The sequence below is a fragment of the Rousettus aegyptiacus genome, unplaced genomic scaffold (genome assembly GCF_014176215.1).
Source record: "Rousettus aegyptiacus isolate mRouAeg1 unplaced genomic scaffold, mRouAeg1.p scaffold_m13_p_1, whole genome shotgun sequence".
Lineage (NCBI taxonomy): Eukaryota > Metazoa > Chordata > Mammalia > Chiroptera > Pteropodidae > Rousettus > Rousettus aegyptiacus.
Genome location: NW_023416284.1, coordinates 103,399,124 through 103,408,887, shown reverse-complemented (window position 1 = coordinate 103,408,887; position 9,764 = coordinate 103,399,124).

The following is a 9,764-nucleotide window of genomic DNA, read 5'->3' as shown; positions in this document are numbered from 1 at the left end:
AGATGCAGCTTATCCTGTTCCCTTCCTGGGTATTCTAATGGCCACTATTCTAATTGAGACCTCCATTCTTATCTATCACACTAGCATACTCTCCCAATCCACGACCTTGTCTTTACTCCAATGCATTACCAAGAATGAAATGCAATCTCCTAAAACTAATACATAAGTTCTAGAGGATCTACTCCCTGCTCATCTCTACAGTCTAATTTTCTTCTTTAAATGTTGATTCATTAAATACAAACTGTTCTAAATTCTCTAGTCATGTCTCCTTTTATGCCTGAACTTAATCTATCTTTTGTTTTTACTCAAACTGTACTTCCTCCTTGAAGCCAAATCATGTATCCCTCTCTGCCTTTCCTGTTAGAAAATAGGATCTTTGAGAGTTAAATTCATGTCTTATTCCAAATCACTCTCAAATCGTGGGCCAAGGTCATACAACTAATCAGAAGCAGAACCCAATTCTGATAACTCTTTCCAGTAAGCATGTTGCATGGGGCTTTGCTGAAATGACAACAGGGTTTGTTGCTGTTCTCTTGTGCTATTGAGAACAGCCAATGCAAACTGTACCCTCAAAAGTGTCTCCTTCAAATACATGGAAGTGACCTCTTATCTTCTAGGTTATATATGACAGATTAGCTTGTAGATTTGTAAAGTCTGAGGATTTCATTTGGAGGATCTGATCAACAGAAGTATGAAATGATAAAAACAATCAACCAAATAACATTTTCTCACAGAAAAAGATTGTGATATTGGTTCATAAACAAGTCTTCGTTAGCTCTCTAGTGGCCAATCTACCTACAGAACAGACTCTTTAATTTCACTAAATTGTTCTTCTTGCCAGACTCCCTCACATTTGGCATGACAATTCAAAAATATAACATTATATATTAGGATCTTCATTCCAATAAATATACATTCCAACTAACTACTCTGGACATAGTTTTTTTGTTTGTTTGTTTGTTTTGTTTTGTTTTTAGTTTCTGGAGACTAAACTCAGTGCTCACCTCCAGAGTGAAAAACAGGGAAGTTACTGAGCAAGTTTCTGAACTGATCTTAAAGAGAAGGAATGAGGAGGTGCAGTTTTTGGTGGGAGAAAAATATTCTCTATCTCATTTCAATAACTTAAGCCAAAACTTTTCAAAGCAAAAGGGACATTTTCTTTTCCTTTGCAATCCACTGCCTATGTTTAGCTAACAAATCACCAACTCTTGTCCATTTTTATTTCCAAAATACATCTAAAATTCATCCCTTCCTCTGTGGTCCAGGCACCACTATTCAGATCCTCATCAGCTCTCACTTAGACTGTTTTCCCCAACTCCTTAAAACTAGCTTTCAATACTTCTCAAACTCTGGAATGTATAAGAATCACCTGGGATATTTATTTAAATACAGATTTTAAAAAAACACACACACACTAGATTTAAACATCACACAGATTTAAATAGGTACCACTCCACAGAGAGTCTGATGTAGGAGGTGTGAAGTGGGCCCAATGATTTTCATTTTAAACAACCATCTTAAGCAACTCTGACACAGGTGTTCCAGTTGCCACATTTTGATGAAAATGGGGGCTACCTTGACCTCAAATGGTCCAAATAGAAATCTGAAAACAATCTACATGGACTAAGAACACTTACATATTGTCCCACAGTCAGCTGGAAACGAAGAAAACTTGGCCGTAATATCATGATGTACAAAGGCTTTCATGAATTGATGACCCCTTCCTGGTCTCTGACCCACACTCTCAGAGCCTTCATAACACATTGTGCCATGACATATGGCGTGCTCTTTTTCACAAAGCCCTGTCAGTTTTAAAGACCTTTCCAGCAATTTCTTTTAACCAAGTCCTATCAGCAATTTCCCCTTCCAGCATGTCTTGGGTCCCCTCCCCTTCCCATGCAAAACAGGTTTAGGAGAACCCTTCTATGCTCTTATAGCTTCTTGTGCAACCTCTATCATAGCGCTCCTTAGAATGTATTGAAATCATCTATATACTCTTCTTCTTTTTCACCAGACTATGACCTGTTTTCATATAAAGAGCATCCATTATACTTTGCCTATCTTCTTATATAGGAAGCACTCATTAAATAATGTTTACTTGAATTTACTCTTACCTGCTATCACCTCAATACTTCCCCCTATAACTGATCTCCTTATAATGTAAATGGAATAGAAATCACAGTTGTTAATTCCTCACTCCACTTGCAAATTAGACAAGAAAATAGAATTATTATAAAAGACTTAGAGCTGAATTTTTAAGCAAGTAAGAGGGAAGGAGAAAATCTAAATACAGAATAAACCTCTGTCATCCCCTATGGTAGTAAGAAGCATAGGGTTCGGAGGCAGTCCGAGAAATAGAATCCCAGCTCTTCCACTGACAGGCTGTATGATTTGGAGCAGGTTGCATAAATTCTCTGTGCCTTAGTTTCCTCTTTGGGAACAAAGAATATCCCCCCCCCCCATAGTTGTTAGGACATGTAAAACAGTAGAGCAGATTTTGGCAAACTTCTTCTGTAGTGTATTAGAAAGTGTATATTTTAGGTTCTGCAAGCCAGTCTCTCTCTCTCTCAACTACTCAGAAGGGGAAGCAGCCATGGGCAATATGTAAACAAATGAGTGTGGTTGTGTTCCAATAAAACTTTATTTACAAAAACAGGCAGTGGCCTGATTGGACCTGAGGGATATAGTTTGCTGACTTCTGCACTAGCACAATATTTGTACAGGTTAAACTTAATACTGTCTGTGTTGGAATCAATACAAAATGAGCTGTCATCTGACACAACCTCAGAGGATTTCCCACCACTCCTAAATTATATAGTGATCATCAGAAATAAAACCAGTATTTTCTGGGATAATTACCTCTCCTTGTAATTCCAAACATCCTGAAACACAAAACTTAATTTGAAAAACCCCAAAAGACACTATACTGGGAAAGAGGCACTGATAGTAGCTTCCTGACTGATGTGAATGATTTTGTTCATTGGAAAATCATTGGCGTTGAATGATAAACTATGTTAATTAATAATTGCGCTCAATTAAATCAAGATAACACTTAATGAAACCAAGCCATTAAACTGATGAATATAAAATAAATCACTCCCTTTCTTCCCTCCAGTATCACATTTATACTTAATGGTGCCATACATATAACCTTCAGAATTTTTCAGAAATTTCTGATTAGAAAGTCATGGCTTCAGTATTATAGCCTAGGAAATTTAGGGAGACCAAGGAATAAAGCAACAGCTAGATAGATGTTCTAGTTGTGGTGCTTGTGCTGCTAAATTGTGAGTACAATGATTTAACCAATTCTGGCATTTTTTCCAAGAACTAAATATAAATAAATCATTTTAAAAATGAATTTTAAAAAGCCATGCCTGCCTCCTTTTTATACCAACTTTTGCAAACAAATTTTTTGTAGTTTTCCTAGAAGAAATTGTTGCTCTCCGTTGCCCACATGGTCCCAACTTATCTGATCTTCTAAGTGGCTGTGCCCACCCACAGGGCCTGGACACAGAGTGACTTCTTCAGATCAGCATGAGACAGGAAACTCCCTTGCTCCTCTACCCTGCCTCCTATTTCTGCCTTACCCCCTCAACCAATCCAACTCCAGGGGCTTTTTCTTGCCACAAACAACTCTGAGATGCTTGCTGCTTATAGCAGGGCCTACCTGGTCTCCCAGCTCCCAGGCTGACCTGACTTCTGATTCACAGGACTGTCATGCTCCCAGTCTACACCTTCCATTGCAGGCTCCTCATTAGTGCCTATCCAGCTGCCTCAGCTAACAATGACAAGAAAAGTCTCAAAAAAAAGTAGATAGGAGCTTCTCTCACCTTGGGGAAACTTCCCCTTTTTTTAAGAGGTATCATCTTTGGAAAGTGCCTGGTTTCACGCCAACTCTGAGCTAAAATCCCCTCTATGGCCCACAGTCAGGCTCAACTGCAGAATTAGATTATATGTTGGAGGGATGCCCTGCCAGTTCCCTACTGGCAGCAAGTTACTGCAAAACACTAGCTCGGACGTGTTTGTACAATTTTCAGGCCTGGTCCTATATTTAGAGAAGAGTGCCAGTTTCTCTACTCTCTGAGAGTGCTGAGAGTGACTTGCTGCCTTAATGCTGTTATTCTTCACTTCCAGTGCTTTAAAGCTTTTTATAACTCTGGGCTCATACATGGCTTTGCTTTTATATGGATGGAATGTCAAAATTTGTAGATTCCGATCTCATTCTAGGCAGTTTGGATAAATCCCACATGCTTGCTGCCAAATTTGGCTCAATTTTCAAATGGATCAGATGTTTTTCTTTTCCTCTAACAAAATTAGATTTTGTTCATTTGGGTGCTTGTGTATGTGGGTAGGGTGGATGTTACAAGTGGATGACTCTTTCAAAATAGAAAATACTTGCAAAAGTGTGACTTTTGGTAACAAGAAAAAAAAATATCCTCCTTTCTGACTGAACAAGTTAACTCTGAGTAGTCTATCTGCACTAATACTGCTGTATACGAGGAATATGCTGATTCACCCAAGAGCTTCTTGTTCCCCTCCCCGGGTCCCTTCTCACCAGCATTTTACAGGAGGCTGTGATCTCAGAGTTGTCCCTTTGAGACACCTGGTTCCATACTGTACCTTTGTTCTAAGGGTGGAACATAGCTTAGAGGCTGTTCTTCTTATAGAAGGCTCATATTTTAAAGCACTTTTCTCAATTACTTTGAATCTGCTTTCTTTAACCATGCCAGAGAGATGAGACACTATAGTAATTGTACATAGGGCTGCCTCGGTTTGTTCATAGAATATATTTTACCCATATACCCAGGGGTACTTTCAAGGCCCCAGTTCCCTGTTCTTACACCAGTCTGCCCATTGGCTGGGGTGCCATTACTCGGGTAAATTCTGATTGTTACCACACCCAGTTGGGAAAAGACTCATACCACATTAGTCTTAACATAGTCACTGAGGTAACTAACTTCAATGGGCATTCAAATCACCTTGTTAAACTGCAGATTCTGATTCAGTAGGTCCAAGTTCTGTGTATTTAACCACCTCCAGAGAAATACCAGGCTCTAGGTATAAAGACCACACTCTGGATAACAAGGATTTATGCCGCACTGTCTACAGTATCATATATAGACATTAGCACATTAAAAAGCCTTCAAAATGGAATCTTCTCTGCTTAAATACACTCTCCAGCTAGGAACAAGAGGACCAGGTGATGATTGGAGAATTTCTATAATGAGTTGGAACCCCAAAGAGAATTTCTAATTCTTCCTCTATTCCTACAAAGATCCATAGTGAGAAATTATAAGGTTCTCACCTCAGTGAAGTACCTATAAAAGGCTGATCATCTTGATCCTTCCTTGTCTGGACTAAACGACAAGGTACTCTGGGTATTTTCTCCTCCCGGGATGACTCTCACTAAACTACAGCAAACTTCTACTCTCTTGGTCTCATATACTACCCGCAACCATGGCTCAAAGGCGCAAGCCTCTTCCCATGGTGGCAGTTTCTAACACCAGCAGCTCCCTGTAGCAGAGATATCAGTGGCCACTCTCATAGAATCTTGGTATCATGTGTCTCACCTTCTCAAATAGTTAAACATCTCCCAGATCTATAGTGACCACACATCTTGAAGAAAACTCTCTTATCATCTCAGAACCTGCTTGGAATAATTGTATTGTTCTTCTAATAATAATGGTAATGATAGCTTCCATTTATGTATGCTTCCAATGAGTTAGAACCGTCCTAAGAACCTTATGAACTTTATTCAAATTACAACAAACCCTAATGAAGTAAGGCTGCTCCTATCACACAGCTAAAACAACCAAGGACCCTGAGCGATCAAGTAACTCAGCCATGCCATCGTAGCTGGTAGATGACAGAGCCTGAGTTTGAGATCAAATCTGGCTAACTCAGCAACTCTACTCTGTACTTCTATACTTCTGTACTGTGCTGTCTCTCTCATCCCCTTGTCTCTATTTGGGAGACAATGTGTAATTCAAGGTGCTCTAAATCACGTGACTGGTCCAATTTTGTTTTATCCTGAGGAATAAAATGGATTCATGACCTTTTTCTTTGTTCAAACTACGCATTCAAACACCCAGAGATTACAGGGGATCATTGCCTTTAGCAATGCATGAATTCAGCTTTAGAAGTCCCATATTTCTCTCCTCATCTGGGACAGAGAGACACATATATAAATCAATCCCCAGGATCTGTCTTGACATTTTGCAGTTTCTCAAAGTAGTCCATCAAAGCAAACCTTGTTGGTGTCCATAGATCCTCATCTAAAATTTATTACTATTAAAACCATCTACATTGTAGACAGAGGCCAAGGCTTTGCCAAAATCCCAAATTCTTAAAGAACTGAAAGCACGTCTTCTCCTTCTTTTGTATCTTCTAAGAACAGCATATGCTGCAGGTACCTAATAAAACCTTCCTGAATTCAAAACTGAATGAGAGAATATGGTATTTGCCTATGTATATTTGGCCAATGTTAAAACCAAAATAAAACAAAACCAATAATAATGCAATATAGGTATGCATAACATATATAATTCAGGATAATTTTTGCTCTCAAATATGTTTAGTGTAATGTATATAATGTATGTCTGTCTATTCTAGAGCCTGTGGTACTGTGGTATGTGAGGGAGATATATATATATATTCATATATATACGTATAGCCTATAATCAAACTGGGGAGGTCCCTACATGTAATTATTATAGTGTCTCGACCATCTGACATGATTAAAGAAAGTACATTCAGTCTATGGCTATGCTACCCTGAACAAGCCCGATCCTGTCTGATTTCAGAAGCTAAGCAGGATAGGGCTGGTTAGTACTTGGATGGGAGAACATCTAGGAAGACCAGGTGCTGTAGGCCTAAAAAATAAAAAAATAAGGGATCATAGCTGACAAGGTCCTTGCAATCTGTGAGATCAACCAAGGGTTGCCTCACCTAAAAAAAATAAAAATAAAAATAAATTTTAAAAGTACATTCAAAGCAATTGAGAAAAGTACTTTGAAATCGAATGCTTGTTTTGATTTAAATATCTTAAATACAATTATCTTCAGAATATACACTATACAGTTCTATAACCTAATAAACATATACGTTGAAAGTTATATAATCTTTGAAAAAAGTCATTCAAAGTCACCGTGGTGACAAATGGTTTTGCTTTGTGGTGGAAGCTAATGGCTTGAGATTGGACATGCCTGCCAATGTATTTTTTTTACCAAATCCCCGCTAGCTCTTATATTTTGCCTCATCTGCCCCATTTTCACAAGAGGAATGCAAAATGGTGAACTCTTTGGCCTACTGGGCAATAGGCCTGACTCACATTCTACAAAATTAGTAATTAAATCAGAGGCTGATGCTACCTTTGCTAACCTTTTTCCTATGATGACATATATCTCCACTCAATATAAAACATCCTCTGACATCCTCCAGTCTTTAAGATATTTTGCTTTGCAGGCACCAGTGATTCCTTCAATATTCGTCAGCTTACTCCCAGTCTCCTCCTCTCTCCTGCCTCTCCTTGTTCCTCCCTTATTTGCACTAACTTAATAGAGAAGCATCCCCATTAATGGATTTGGGGATTATAATTCTAAAGATCATTAGAGGTGGAAATGCTTTTTTCAAGGAAAAAATAAATAAAACTAAAATATTAGCTACCATTTCAGTTCTAAATAAGTATAATGCTTGAATCTTGAGACAATTGCGTTTCTAAGAATTGAATAATTGAGTTTTACTGTGTAATATATTTTCTATTGCCTCACTCTACTTGGAAAAAAATCAAAATATATTTGGATTGTATTGTGATTCTTGAAATACAACCTTTCAAATTAATAGGGCATTTCTGTTTTTAATATTCATTTCACAGATTTATATATTCATTTGTTTACTAATGAGACAGGTCATTTTTAAATGGTGGTTCATAGAAGCAAGTGAGTTTAAAATAAAGAATAAAACAGGGATCTAAGATTTTACATTCTCAATTTAACACTCTAACCTATGCTTCCAAATTTTTCCTGAATCATACCCTGATAGCCACGTATTAAATTTTCGACCATTCAATTTCCAAGTGTTCTTCCATGTCAGGCACTGGGACTGTTACAAGAACTTGAAGGAGAACAGGCAGTATCTATCTTCTCAAGGTTTCAAAGTTTATCTCATGCACAATCCTACCAGCACACAAAATGTAATATATCTTTTTTTAAGGTAAAATAAACTTAAATTGAATTTATACACATGTTTGGGGACTTCACAGAGCTTTCTCAAATCACAGGACACCCTAGAAAAGGGACAACTAACTAGGATAGCCACCTTCAAGGACTATTGTTTTCTTCCTCCACCTACCCAAAAGACCAGCTCTCTCATTCCTCATCAATACTGGTAACAATTCTGGTGCCTCCAAGCTCCTAGAATATTGCAAACAAATGCGGAACCAGAGCATAAAGGATCACTTTTTAAAATCGTATTTTTTTAAATTGGAAACAGAAGTTAATTTTTGGATCTTCTCCTAAAACTCCTAGTATTTAAACTCCACCCCCCACCCAGACATCCCATAACTATGCTAACCCCATCTTACATGCACTTTTTAAAGCTATGTTAAAGAACACATTCTAGTTAGATGGTCCGTAAATGACAGGTATGGTCTACCTTCAGGGATTTCTGTGCAATGTCAGTGCTACGTTCTACCTTCTAGACAAAGCGACACTAATCTGAGTGTTCCTTCACACTTCTCTCCATCATTCATTTCCATAATCATTCTCTCAAAAACAAAATAAAACAAAAATTCCTTCACTTCATTTTCTTCAGATCTTCTAAAATAGTAATGTCTCCTTTAACTGTCTTTTCCTACCTGCATAACTCTTGAACTCTGTAACTCCTGTATCATTGGGTATGACTTTAGATTATTTTTAACTACCTATTTTAAATAGCTTCCCCTGTGTTGTGGATGCTATGTGTAACACATTTCTAATACAATTCGTTGTCTGCCCCTCGTCCCACTCCTCCTGTAGACGCCATCACTCTCACTGTTTCCTCAGCAGATGCCCCCATGGCACCCTTGACTCCTCCATCTCACATGCAATCAATTGCCAAGATCTCCGACTTCTTATAATATTTTAAACCTATATTTTTATCTTCATTCTATTACATTCTTTAATTCAGGCCCTCATAAATTATAATTTCTTGATAAATCCACCTAACTGGTCTCCCAACCTATAATCTTGAACCTCACTACCACCCAGAGCAATCTACCCTCCACACTGCCATTGGACTGGTCTTTCTAAAAATCATAAAATTTATTACTTCTCCTGCCTAAAATCCTGCAAGGTTTCCCCATTGTGTTCAAGGTAAAATTCATATAACAACATGAACAACAAGCTCCCTGAGTTTGATCTGGCCTTGTCTGACCACCATTTCTAGCCTCACTTCTGACCACCAGCCCCCACTTTAGTAAATAATTATAGCAATTGCTAATATATAAGGGGTACTTCCTCAGTCACGGTGTTAAGTGACTCATATGGATTTTTTTTTCATCTATGCCCCAAAATGATTCTGGAAATGAACTGTTTTACTATCCTCATTTTATAGGCCTGCCAAAGGACACGGAGCTGGGTGCTGCCACAGGTGGTCTAACTCTGTGCTCTAAACCTGTGACCCCGCCATATGTGACCCGACGCTTTCTCACACCTCTGTACTTTATACTTTGCCTAAAAGTCCCTTTCCTCTCTATTCTAATGACAGTTCTGCCTCGTTTTCACTAG